General features: G+C 36.7%; 1 long non-coding RNA gene across 1 annotated transcript; it reads left to right on the top strand.

The window, feature by feature from the left end:
• Nucleotides 1-2,770: 2,770 nt before the first annotated feature.
• LOC134657981 (uncharacterized) lies at nt 2,771-14,625 on the top strand. The gene is made up of 5 exons (XR_010097660.1): nt 2,771-2,793; nt 7,196-7,291; nt 9,099-9,164; nt 9,598-9,663; nt 14,493-14,625. It is a non-coding gene; the product is annotated as an uncharacterized LOC134657981 (long non-coding RNA).
• The last annotated feature ends 254 nt before the right edge of the window (nt 14,626-14,879 follow it).

The raw sequence follows: 14,879 nt of genomic DNA, 5'->3' as shown, positions 1-14,879 counted from the left end.
AGTAAGTTTAGGTCAAAAATTTCATTTATAATTTATGATACAAGCTTGTATCGCTGAAAGTATTACTCGTATTTATTTTATCGGTAAAATTTACTGCGCTGCCGTCAAAAATTGCCAAATTCGTGCAACATTATCGTCAATACGTATTAATACTTAAATATGATATTTTTTACGTTTTGAACTCTTGTGGCTCTACGATTTTACCTCAGAGCATATAATACTAGAGAGCGGACAAGCCGCCGGCGGCCGTGTCGCAGTTGTTAGCTCATTGAGCATACAACGCCGCCAGTTCGCCGTCCGTTGTTACCGAGTATGCACGCGCGCTGTTCACCGAAAAACTTCTGTTTTTTACCAAAATGCCGAGTTGTGCAATAATTACTTGTAAACATTGCAGTGATTTGATTAATTTCCAGACCAATGGGATCACTTTTCACAGGTTTCACTACTTATTTCAAATAAAACCACGAATTCAACGTAATATTCCGACTTGTATCCATGTAAGCTTACACTTGCTTGTCATTTAATATGTTTCATTATACATTGCTGCTGTACAAGTAACATGATTGCAAAGTACAGTGTTTACGCCGCAATGAACTGGGTACAAAATGATTCACTCAATGAGAAATTTTCTCATAGTGCAGCAGCGATGTGCTCCGCTTGGATAGTGCTGTGCGGCACCTATAACACGTATCGATAAAACCAGCCCAGGATTAGTTGACGCTAAAAATAATTTAAAAATTTAAAGATGGTTACTGTCTCTAATATAATATATTATTATAATATTATTTAGTATAAATTTTGTGTAATTCGTTACCTAATGGTATGTATGTATGTATGTATGTATATACTTTATTGCACATGGAAATAAAAACGAGAAACATAGTTACAGAGTAAATTAAATACAACAAAAGCGAACTTATCTCTGTATGGGATCTCTTCCAGTTAACCTTTGAGGAAACGAATAAACAAAAGTAACGATGAATGACAAACAAAAACAATAGTGTACAATCACTAAAATGAATGAAATGCAAGTTTTGAATACACATTGCTACAAATAATATATATAAACATAAATAGAAATACTTAAATAGATAAAATAAAGCGTATCTATATATATAAATATAACCTAAATAAAATAAATAAATACTCAATATATATCACAAATAAATAGATATGAGCTCGAACCAGAAAAGTAAACGAAACTAAAGAAGTACTAATCGAGGAAAACCGAATCACTTATGTATCGGAAAGCCACAATTTTTTAAGCCTCTCCTTGAGTGATGCTACAGATTGCTACAGTGTCTGTCTACTGTGCACGAGGTCTCGGGTTCATTTTACTGGGCAGTAATTGACTATAAATATTAAACGTAATGGGTCAAACAGATTACTGTGTTATCGTCTTTCCTGTAGACATACACAAGAGTTAAGGGCTATAAAGGTTAATTTTCTTATTTAACCCTTATCCACGTGAAAAGGTCCTCCTTTTATTTAGAGAACTATGATAAAATCATTACTTACATGCCCACAAGCTGTTAACTATTGCCCACAGGAGAGAAAACTAGTGTGTTAGCGCTAACTGTACATTTTTCTTATAGCCCTTAACTCTTGTGTATGTCTACAGGAAAGACGATAACACAGTAATCTGTTTGACCCTAATATACCCGCGTGCATTTGCACAGATAAGAAAATTATTGTTTTTTATTGCTCTATAATAAATTAATAATCAAAAATTCGATGTTATTATTGCAATCAAATTTCGAATGCCTTTTTTCTGAACACATCATATGACATTTTTTAATATGTGTGTAGGTAGATAAAGTAATATATGCAACTGTACATTATTAAGCAATTTAAGCATAATAATTTACAGTTACGTAAAGTTTATGTAACTGTATCGGCCATATTCGAACTTTAAGATACGTCAATCGTTTCACGTTTCAATCTCTAGTATTTGACGTATCTTAAAGTTCGAATATGGCCGTACATTCCTTATTTTTTGATAAACTACTAATATCTACTTAAATCAAATGTCTTGTTTTAACAAGTAAATTTATTCCATAAATAGGCAATTAAGAACAATGATTCCGAATATTTATATTTGAATAGAGTTCATGAAGTTATCGACACACAGTCTTTTCCGACAGTCGATCAAATATCGATATCACGGTGTCCCGGCTCAGTTCCCGTAATTATCGTTGTGTGCGTGCGTGATGACACGACTCGCTGGTCGTTCGCATGTACACAGACATTGAAATGATGCGCGTGTATTGTGCAATAGGAGCGTCCATCTACAAGTGTGAGTACTTTAGGTGTGTGCGTGAGTTGTCTTTATAATTACTGGTGCTTTGTGTGGGTTCGAGAACTTGCGACAGGCGTATTCAATACAAATCACCGGGCATACCCGATCTCCTTCCTTCCTATATCTGTGGATTTTACACAGGAAATTACGAAAACTTTCATTTTGGAAATGGAAAGTTTTGGAGCCCATACAAAATAAGTGTTCCGGCTCCGTGAACAAAGTTTTGTACGGAACACTAAAAATGAGAAGTTTCCGAAAATTTTCAATGTGGAAAGTTCGCAATTTTCGAAACTTCCCGACGGGACATTACAAAGCGCGGAGTCTGCCGAAGGTGATCTATAAAATGTGCGATCAAGTTCAAAAGCTTAGCAAGTTCGGTTAGTGGGGAGGTGAGACAGTCAAGGCAGATGCGCAGACGCAGGTCGCCGGTCAGTTAGTGGTGATTACCTAGTGGCGGAGGATGAAACTCGTGGTACTCGCGCTCTGCGCGCTCGGTATGTACTTCCCTTATTCATTAGTATTACGATACAAGTGCGAAATGTAGGAAATTCACAACGAGTGGCGATTAATTAAAACACCGAAGGGACACTCTAATTACCCCCCTTATTCATTAGTATATTACGATACAAGTGCGAAAAGTAGGAAATTCGCAACGAGTGGCGATTAATTAAAACACCGAAGGGACGAGTGTTTTAAATCGGCATTAGTTGCGAATTATCTTTTCGCACGTGTATTTTACGACGTTTTACAGTACATATGGATGGCCCTTTAAACTTTCGACATAAGCACGGAAAGTGCTCTTTCCCGCACTAGTTCGGGAAAGTAGCACCATATGTACTGTAAAAATATACCAAATAAACGGGCGACTATTTCATGATTTATGATTCATTTAATTTTATGGTTTATGACTTTGTTTTATATTTTATACTATGCAGTGATGATGCATGAAATATTCGCGCGTTTATGTCTTCTGTACCACATTGTTGTCTACTGAGATAGTTACCCATTTTCATGTCATTACCCATTTTCGTTTCTGCCAATTTTTGGAAATACACGAAAACGCAAATTCCCGGTCATGAAACGACCATAAATGTATTTTTCCCTAGATAAGCTTAATTATCATCATCATCTTCCTCGCGTTGTCCCGGCATTTTGCCACGGCTCATGGGAGCCTAGGGTCCGCTTGGCAACTAATCCCAGTAATTGGTGTGGGCGCTAGTTTTTACGAAAGCGACTGCCATCTGACCTTCCAACCCAGAGGGTAAACTAGGCCCGTATTGGGATTAGTCCGGTCTCCTCACGATGTTTTCCTTCACCGAAAAGCGACTGGTAAATATCAAATGACATTTCGTACATATTAAGTTCCGAAAAACTCATTGGTACGAGCCGGGGTTTGAACCCGCGACCTCCGGATTGCAAGTCGCACGCTCTTACCGCTAGGCCACCAGCGCTTCCCCTAGATAAGCTTATATTGGACATAATATAAATTTATTAATTTCTGGAAGAGATTTTTTAGCGATAGTCGCCTTTTGTGTACTTCTACTTTCTACTTGAGTTCCTGTATTCTCTGTATCATCCACGGTCAAACAGAAAACTGTGTTCACGTCTTTCCTGTAGACATACACAAGAGTTAAGGGCCATAAAAGTTAATTTTCTTATTTAACCCTTATCCACGTGAAAAGGTCCTCCTTTTATTTAGAGAACTATGATAAAATCATTACTTACACACTAGTTTTCTCTCCTGTGGGCAATAGTTAACAGCTTGTGAGCATGTAAGTAATGATTTTATCATAGTTCTCTAAATAAAAGGAGGACCTTTTCAAGTGGATAAGGGTTAAATAAGAAAATTAACCTTTATAGCACTTAACTCTTGTGTACGTCTACAGGAAAGACGTGAACACAGTTTTCTGTTTGACCCCCTTTAAGGTAAACGTACTGGCGCTTAACGCGGTCCCAGTACATGTCATCTTGAAACTTAAGTCATTGTCAATAGAGGTGACAGCAGGGTGTCATCTATTGAGCATTAGCATATCGAGCACTAGTACGTTTACCTTATGTATAGAAGTGTGCAATAAAGAGTATCTATTATACAACAATTTGTTCACAAAGAAACAAAAAGTTTATTTTACTATAGTAGGTACCTGTATATATACCTACATGAACAAACGAACGTGAAAGTTTGTAAGTTTGTTACTCAACCACACAAAAACAGCGTTCTAATGAATTAGGTGACGAATGACACGTCGATCTTCTTTGATTTGCCCGTCAACTTGTTAAGAGGTCTTTTGTCACTGACAATCCAACCTCTAGACTGAGCTTAGGCCAATTCTTTCATGAAACCGATGCTGCCAAAAATACGGGGTTGCGGGGGGACGAGGTGAGAGAATCCCGTGCCGTGATTGGTCCGTTCAAAGACACGGACCAATCACGGTACGGGATTGACTCGAAGATGGAGTACCGCTACCGTAGTGTGGCAGAGGGGGTAGCGCGACTATGCTATGTCTAGAGGTTGGATTGTCTGTGTCTTTTGTGAAGGCTTTAGGGGCTTTTAAGGGGTCATCCATTAATAACATCACACGTTTAGGGGGAGGGAGGGGGTCAAGAAAATGTGACATATTGTGACATGGGGGAGGGGGGAGACACAAACTTTGTGACGTCACTTTAACTTCATCAATAACCGAAAATTTATTTAAATTATTTTATTCGCTGTACATTTAAATAACAAGTTTTTAAAACGATAATCGTTTTTATTCGTTTAATTTTCTTTCCTAAGCAGTTTTTTGTTATAAAATTACTAATATTTATATGGTTAAAAATATTTTCATAAAATATTAATAATACTTAGGTACTTACACTTTATTCGATTTGGCGATTTCGTAGAAAAAATGTGACGTCACACTAGGGGGGAGGGGTTTGCCAAATGTGACCAAGTGTGACAAGGAGGGGAGGAGGGGTCAAAAAACCTAGAAATTCGTGTGACGTAATTAATGGATGACCCCTAAGAGACAATTATAGTTACCCAACATTCAGATCATGTGTTCATCAGTGTTAACTAGTGTCGGACCGAAACATGTTTATTGCCGAAACCGAAACTCCGGTTTTGGCTCTAGTTTCGGCCGAAACCGAAATTATTGTAAACTTCTTAAAATCGTTAAAAAAATGTCATTAAACCGCTTTTAACCTCTAGCCGCCCAGAGACCTATAAAAGGTTTCCTGTTCCATTCTAATTTGAACTTTGTGTTGACAAAATAAAATTTCATTTTGCTTGGCAAGATTTGACGTATGGGCGGCTAGAGGTTATACACATATTACGACTGCGTCGACCGTCCAGTGGCGAGCTCATTAGGGGAATTGTGTTTTCTAATAAACCAATTAATTTTGTATACCTACATAAACATTGTTGTCCTACTTGCTCCCCAACTTTTGGCCTTTGTCACATAGTTTAGTTTCATAGTACGAAATACAATTTCGTAAGTTTCGGTCGGGCCGAAAGGTTCGTTCGTTTTTTGGCCGAAACCGAAACTACGGCCGAAACATGATTTTATGGCCGAAACTGGCCGAAACCTGGGCGGACACTAGTGTTAACCCGTCAAACGACCACCATACAACTAATTGATGCAAATAATACTCGTAACTCTTGAACAGTCGACTATACCTACACTATCGCATGGTGGCCTTGGTCGCTAATATCTATAAAATTCGAAGAAAACGACATAAAAAACATGATCGCGATATTCATTACGTTTGAGCACCTGCCCGGAATTTCCTTGACACCTGTTTCGTAATAAAAATTTTCAAGATTTGTGGCGTTCTTTAAAATTTCAAATGAAATGATGCTTTAATATAAGAATTAAATAATTCATTATGTAATCTAGACGTTTTATTTGAAGAAATTTTAATAACCAGATATATTAGGCGACCGGTCTGGCGTAGTGGGTAGTGACACTAGTGACCCTGCCTGCGAAGCCGATGGTCCTGGGTTCGAATCCCGGTAAGGGCATTTATTTGTGTGATGAACACTAATATTTGTTCCGGAGTCATGGATGTTTTCTACATATGTATATAAGTATGTATTTATCTATATAAGTATGTATATCGTCGCCTAGCAGCCATAGTACAAGCTTTGCTTAGTTTGGGGCTAGGTTGATCTGTGTAAGATGTCCCCCAATATTTATTTATTTTATTTATTCCGACTGATTGATTATACCTAAATTACCTAATAAATGAGCAACTTCCAAATTCTTGAGGACTATATCGTGTTTTCTAGAAAAAAATCGTTAGGTCTATTGATCAAACATTTTTAAGCTTAGCAGTAGATCTTATTGTGTTGCAATAAGAGTTGATATTCATTCAGCAACTTTTAAAGAGTCATAATACTATTACGAAAACTATAAATTAAACGCACGCGGTCAAGTGCTTTTGAATTAGACATCAGTGATTGAACTAAAGCTAAGCATCATTAATTAAATAAACAAATAGTATAAATAATGAACTTAAATTAACACTAAATCTATTGGAGAGAAATTGAGAGGAACAAATAATAATAATAATAAGAGACAAGGTAGTATAAATTAGTAGTCTGTTCGGAAATAGAAGAGTCGTGGAATGTATTTGGCCCCATACATTCCACGACTCTTCTCTTTCCGCACGCACAGACTCTACATATTGTACCGCAATCTGTATCTGTAGCTATTTAATTTTGGTAAAATAAATATTGGCTCATAACCTAAGAGTCCTACGACATATTCAAAGAAAAATGTAAGGTTTTGTTATGTAGGTACCTAATATAAAGAACTACTTATGACTAGTTATGACCGAAGGGGTGAATACACATGTGACAAGATAATACAGAGTATGAAAAGTGAAAAGTTAATTTTGTGTCCTTATTATTTACAGGCGCGGTAAGCGGGACAGACAAATTAACAGAGACCACGACGAACAACAGGCACCGGCGGACATCGGGCACGGAGCTGTTCCTCAGCATCGTTGGAGGTACAGCCCTTGCTACACGGTCGCCGACAAGCCTTCAGACCGCGTGGCCTTGGTCCGTCCCGGACCGTGTAGACAGTTGTTTTCAACAAAATTTGACCAAAACTGACCAAGGTCAGACGGTTAAAAGGCTTGTCGGCGACCGTGTAGCAAGGGCTGTACTGTCACAACACAACTGAACTAAACGATACGACCTTCAAACAAGAAAAAAGGGTACTCCTATCTTAAAAGGCCTTGGCTTACAACCCCTCACGATCTTTTTATATGTTTTGTACCCATGGTTCAAAAATTAGTGCGGACACACACATATTTTTTTCTTTCGGAGCGATTATTTACGAAAATATTAACTTTATCAAAAAAAAATATTTAAAACCCTTATTTGTTTTGAAAGATCTATCAAACGATACGGCCACACTATTGGATCAAAGCAAAGAAAAAACTATTTTTCTTTATAGTTTATATATTACCGTTCTGTCGCAATGCATGATTTATGTAGGTATCCATGCCAAATTGCAGCTTTCTAGCACTAACGATCACGGAGCAAAGCCTCGGACAGACAGACAGACGGACATGGCGAAACTATAAGGGTTCCTAGTTGACTACGAAACCCTAAAAAGGTAATATACAACCTACCGCAGAATATGTGTTCACATTCACATAGGTGAAAGCAAAAAGCGACGATGCCCGGGAGCTCCTCATCAATCTAAGATTCTTAGACATGCACTAACACCACTCGTAACAGATCATAGATAGACCTTAAGTCTTCGCAATAAGGCTTACGTAAGGTCAACATCGTGGAGTACACTGTTAAAGGTCAATACTCAATAATGCTATTACGTAATATAATTACAACCGGCTATTATGCCAATGGTGATCTCCAGTATAAACAAAGTAAAACTCACGTGTTACGTTATAATGACGAATAGAGTCAAATTTACTTAATGATAAAAGGGGAAAGGTCTGAAAATTTCGAAATTGTCCGGCAATAAAGTGTTTAGCTGACCTTTTTAGATTAGCGTCCTGTGTTACGTTATAGAATTAAAAAAATACCGGTTTGGGCAAGAGTCTGTCCGTACTGAGTGTGGCCAGGGCCATAGAGAAATAAGCACTTATTCCTAAGTACTTATTTCTCTCATCATCATCATCACAATTTTAAGAGCCTGGCTGTTGTCGGTGGAGTAATCGCCATTCTGAGGGCCTACCGCGAACCACGTTCGACGTGTTGCCTCCCTGTCACACTTACGTGCGAATTTACAAGAGCGACAGAGAGGCAATACGTCGAACGTGGTTCGCGGTAGGCCCTCTGTTCTTCTCTCTGCCACTGTTTTGAGTTGGTTTTGAGCTCCTGATACGTTGATTTTCTCTTTGGCCTGGTCCAAAAACGTACGTCTCGGACTTCCTCTGCCTCTCTTTTTTTCTATTCTTCCTTCAATTATAGTCTTTATGTTGTTTTACTTACAAGCGAAACATTTAGTTCGACTAATGTCATGACAAAGTTTGAAAAACACGTTACTGCTCTGTAACTACTTTTTTTCCGAGTGTCTCAAGGTCGCATCAATGATTCATCCATGTTAAAAAATACAAAATTGCATGGATAAATTATGAATGAATTTATTGATAAAGTCGCCATGTACTTTTACGGCTGATGGTATTGGTACCTATGCCACTAAATTGAGACAGAAGAAACCTTTCTTTGCACTTAGGCCCCCTTAGTGGTTCGGTGCAAAAAAGGGTTCTAGGGGCCTAGTCGAGTGAGCTCAAGTGACAATTGAATACAAAAATCCAATGATTGTGGTGTTTTTGTTGACAGAACGACCAAGCGAGAAGAACCAAATCAAATCATCTCTCCTGCCAGTGCAGCTGCCGATCCAACTGGGTAAGATTAGGTATTTCTAAACTATAAGAGGTGGACTGAAATAAATGTCATATACTCGGCAAAACCAGCTGGAATCGAACCAGCGTCCTCTGCTATCGCGGCAGGTAAAATTCGACCTATGCCGCTGTCCCCCGGTGGCCGAGAGGTAACAGGCACCTGCCGCGATAGCAGAGGACGCTGGTTCGATTCCAGCCTGGGGCACTAGAGGCTTGGGTCATTTTTTCTGAGTATATGACATTTATTTAAGTTTATAATTTATATAGTAGTGTGACTACTCGAAATAATAACAAATTAAAATATTTTCTGAAAATAATTTAATTTGTACTAGTATGTAAAAAAGGTGGAAGCACAAGAATAGCCTGTCTGTTATAATTTTCTGTGTTATATTAATCTATGAGATGTCGTAACCTAAATTGATTTCTGTCTATTGCAGGAGGCCATGGAGGAGTGACATTACCAATTCTGGTGCTCCCTGTGCCAATTTACACCAATAATCCAGGTTTGATCCATTACCTTACCCAGTACAATAGCCTGTATATTTAACTTTATACAGAGTGCTTCCTGTAAGTAACAGGAGCAATAAATTAAACTGTAGGCTGTACTCCTCAAACTGACCAACATTTGTTCAGCAACTTTTGAAAATAACTCATGTTTCGATTTTTATTACACTTTAAAGTTTATTCTAAGACGCAATGCAAATTTTGTTATGTTTAAAGCGTGACAAGCAACGTCAAACACACTGATGTCAGCGTACATTGAAGGCAATATTTATTTTGTATGAAAAAGACGAAGTCTAAAGGATTCATAATTTTTTAAAGTTGCTGAACAAATGTTGGTCAGTTTGAGGAGTACAGCCTTTAGTTTAATATGGTTTAATTTATTGCTCCTGTTACAGGAAGCACCCTGTATATCTTGAGCCGGGCTAAGTTAACTTTGCATGATATTTGCAAAGTGCAAACAAAGTGTGTCAATGTGATCGTCAATATAAAATAATGGTGTTTATAATGACACCCATTTTGATCTCTTCAAGTCGGTACAAAGTTATTAGCCGGACTTGGCGGACTTTATTAGAGTTTTTCCATCTTGCATACGGGCGATTCTCAGAGATGACGTTCGGTGCCTGACTTCGGTGCCGAATTTAATTTTTTACTTATTTGATACACAACTGTATTTCCTAAAATCTAGCCTTAATATAAAAAATATTGGTAGTGGAGGCCTCCATTAGAACCTTATAGTTTCTTTGATATTTGAGATTTAAAAAACACCGAAATCATGTGCAGGCACTGAAATCAATTTGCGTCACCGAATTCAAAAATGCTTACACAGAAATCACACTTCAATGTTATATCTAAATTATATTATAATTTATTAATATTTTTTTATTTTATTTGATGATAAGATTGATAAGTGATGTAGCGAGGCTAATGATATAGCATAGCTTACATAAATTTAATAAATAGTACCTTTGTTTACTCAAGATTTTAAAATAACGAAGTTGCGGCTTATGAAACAACATCTCTAGGAGATATCTCACACTAATTGACTATCCTCATACAATAGGGCGATGTATGGTCCTGAAACGAGTTTCAGACATGTCGACCACAAATTCGCACATAAGTGCTATGAAGAAGAAAATGTTTGTTTCACACAATCCAACGGCACACTCATCAAAAAGAAACTTATGTTACCTACACCCGATAAACAAGATACTTTTGAGTAGTGTTCAATGCTCAAAAATATTTAATGCACTTATAAAACAATGTAAACAATACGGAAAACAAATATTTTGCTAGACTTATAAATATGTAGTATTTTTGAATGACAGATGTTTAAAGCGTGAACTCCCTCAATTTAAAACTATTTGATGTTGTTGACTAATGCTTAAAGATCAAATCACCTATTAATTATGATCTCCTGCACCCTCACACACTCTAGCTAAATTGTAACTCCGATATTTAAACATAAATACATCAGACATTGAGGATTGTTAAAACATTGGCTATGTTGAATTTGTGTTCATGGCTATGCTTTGGAAATATTGATCAGTAGGTACGTTCAGTGCCTTTGAAGCGATCTCGACAATAGAAGGCCACTTTATTTGTAATCCCTTGTTTTGTGGGTGCACGTTGCATAGTATGTAAAAACACAAGTTATTTTAAACGAAGTGGGATTAACTGCATTTATTTAATATGGCTAACACGTTTAAAGGTATCATGGTGTAGGGTCTCAAGTGATACAGAGGATACATTCACATAATATACTCCATTGGTTTGAAGATAAATCAAGACAACAGCGAAAAGAGAGAAAGAAACTTTGGGTCTACGATTTGCAACATACGTCTTTGTAAACTAGTGATTTTGTTTACTTATACTATGACTTAATTTACGTACAAGCATAGTTTTAAGTTTATAAAGCGTATCTTGAACTTTTTAGGTGTGATAGTTAGAAAATAAAATACAACAAACTAGTTTACAAAGCAGGATTTGAATTTGGTGTTCACTTTCTTGATATCGGTGGTCAAAAAATCCACCGAAACCAAGGAAATCAACACCAGTGATGTCAAAATTAATCGCTTTTTAGCAATTACAGAAATAGTATGAATGATACAGAGGAGATGTAATAATGATGGGTTTAGGTACTTTCGAGGATTTCTTAATCACTTGCATAACGATAAATGCACTAAAACTGTGGGAGAAAATTGCACCACCGATCTCAAAAAAACATAGAACCAAATCCACCGAATGACAGAGAAACATTTAAAAAACTACCTTAGTATACTGTGACTGCACCTCTACTTTATTCAACGGTTAAGGCACAACTAAAGCATACTTTGTTTGAGCCACTGAGTTCCTGGTCTACAACTTTGTAAGAGTACCGACATGGTTTGTAAATTACACCGAAATCAGTCAATAGCCCGGGACACATCGTAACTTTGGTTTTATTCAATGTGTTGAGCAAACACATTACTTTGATATAAAGAATATGATTAGTTAACTAATACCTTATGCGTGAACACCGATAATAACTCCGATATAATGCCCCATCTTAAGTAATAATTTTTTGTTTCAAAAAATCTGGGCGCGGGACATGCCCACCGAACATCATTTTTCGCATTTGGATATTTTTTTAATGTATTATATAATTAATAAATAAATAGTTTGATAGTGTCCCAGACAGAATAGGGTAAAGGCACCAGTAGTCAGCCTTATAACGACTTTTTTAAGTTTGAACGTTCGGCATTTCTACAGGATTAGTCGGATAATTAAACAAATGACATGGTTAGATCAATTGTTTATCATAGTTTAAAAAAAATATTTAAAAAAATAACAATCCTCTTTATAATATCCCTAATTACGTTTAAACAAAAAGTGGCACTTTTCTCCAGTAGTCAGCCTCCAAAATCCAGTAAGCAGCCTCAGTGTACCCAGTACTCAGCCTATATAAACTATTCATAATAATTAGATCAAAATCACTAATATTTATATCAAAATCAACGATATTATAATATTTATTTTTTCTTTATAATTTTTTTTATCGTTATTTTTATATTAAGGCCCAAGAGGGGATGAAACTTTATTTATCAAATAATTATGCTACAAATAAAAGTAATTAATTACAACTAACAAAAATAAAATAAACTAATAACTAAACATATACTAAACTAAAACTACCTTTATCGTTATTGTAGTTAGTTGTAGTTTTTAATTTTAGTTTATAATTTTTTGCATATATCAAAATCAACGATGTTATAATATCTATTTTTTATTTATAATTTTAGTTATTGTTATTGTAGTTAGTTGTAGTTTTTAATTTTAGTTTATAATTTTTTGGATATATGTATGTATTACTTAATAAAAAAAAATCTTATAGGTACATACAATTCTTATGACGCGAAATTTGTTGGCCATAGGTACTTAATTAACTAACACTATTTTTGCAAACTAAGAATCGCAATATTTATTTTCTAATAATTAATCCGTCAAAAATTAACGAGGTACTTAAATCAGTAATATATAATTATGTTCCTAGTAGGTATTCGGTAAAAATAATTAATCGAGTCTATGCAGATCTAATTGTCATTAATAAACAAAGTCATATACCGACCAGGAAAAAGCAAAATGATAGTTATGTATAGTTAACGTCAAAAATATGTATACACTTTTGAACCTTATTTCAATGAGATAGGGTTTAAAAATGTGAGCATATTTTTGGGGCGACGTACCAAGCAAGGTCAATGGCTGAGTACTGGATCCGCGAAACCCAGTGCTCAGCCACATTAAAACGTTATTTCAAATGCGGCTGACTACTGGGTTTTAATTGACTAGGGCATGCCTTACTAAATTTGAAAATTAAAATTTAACGGTTCTAACGGTCGCATTGGCTCGAAAATAATAAAATAAACGAATAACCCAAAGGTCAGCCGTGGGGGGCTGGGCACTGGATTCTTTGCAAAAAAGTGTTATCCAGTAGCCAGCCCCCTCAATTTATAAGTGAAATGTTGATATTTACATTCAAATGTAATGCAATTTAATAGATAAACTAATAAATAAACCAATCATTAACAAAAACAATTACTTTTAACATTAAAACATAGTTTTTCTTGCCTGTTAAGAGAACACCACTTGCAGTAAAAAATATGGCGGACATGACACACGAAAAACAGCACCTGTATGAACGAGTATATTTCTTCCCCCCGTTCCCTCACCGCACCTGTCGTGTGACGTATTAACCAATAAGGAATCAAAGCTCCTATTTGAGTACTCGCGATTTGTTTAAACGAATATACCAGATATTTATGACCAATAAACGACTCAAAAGGCTGACCACTGGTACCTGGCTGGCCACTGGTGCTGTTACCCTATATGCTGAAAATCATGCCTGAATTAATTCAGATTTATTGAACAGTAAATTCAATAACTTTTTGCCCCGGACACGTAAAAATGGCCCTCCTGAGAAATAACGATACTTTGTCATTAGAATCCTAGACGGAAATATGTAAACGACGAGTTGACGACCGGTCTGGCCTAGTGGGTAGTGACCCTGCCTGTGAAGCCGATGGTCCTGGGTTCGAATCCCGGTAAGGGCATCTATTTGTGTGACGAGCACAGATATTTGTTCCTGAGTCATGGGTGTTTTCTATGTATATAAGTATGTATTTATCTATATAAGTATGTATATTGTCGCCTAGCACCCATAGTACAAGCTTAGTTTGGGGCTAGGTTGATCTGTGTAAGATGTCCCCTGATATTTATTTATTTATTAAACATGGCCATGGCAAACCAATGTGTGTCAGCAGAAAAAGGCGCAAATCACAATTTTGTTTTACAGATTCCTGCAGCGCTAATCATGGATCAACCGCTGCGCAACCTGCACAAGCTCTACCAAATAATCTAATCGTACAAATCCGTCAACAACTATCTCAAGCTCAAACCCAGCCTCAGACAATCCCACAATCTCAAGAGCCAACTCCAAACCTGCAATCAGTGGTCCCACAATCTCAAGAGCCAATCCCAAACCAGCAATCAGTGGTGCCACAATCTCAAGAGCCAATCCCAAACCTGCAATCAGTTGTCCCACAATCTCAAGAGCCAACTCCAAACCAGCAATCAGTGGTGCCACAATCTCAAAAGCCAATCCCAAACCAGCAATCAGTGGGCCCACAATCTCAAGAGCCAACTCCAAACCAGCAATCAGTGGTCCCACAATCTCAAGAGC

Source organism: Cydia amplana, chromosome 21, assembly GCF_948474715.1.
Source record: "Cydia amplana chromosome 21, ilCydAmpl1.1, whole genome shotgun sequence".
NCBI classification, from domain to species: Eukaryota; Metazoa; Arthropoda; class Insecta; order Lepidoptera; family Tortricidae; genus Cydia; species Cydia amplana.
The sequence above is the reverse complement of the archived record's forward strand: the minus strand, read 5'-3'. Positions and strand labels throughout refer to the sequence as shown.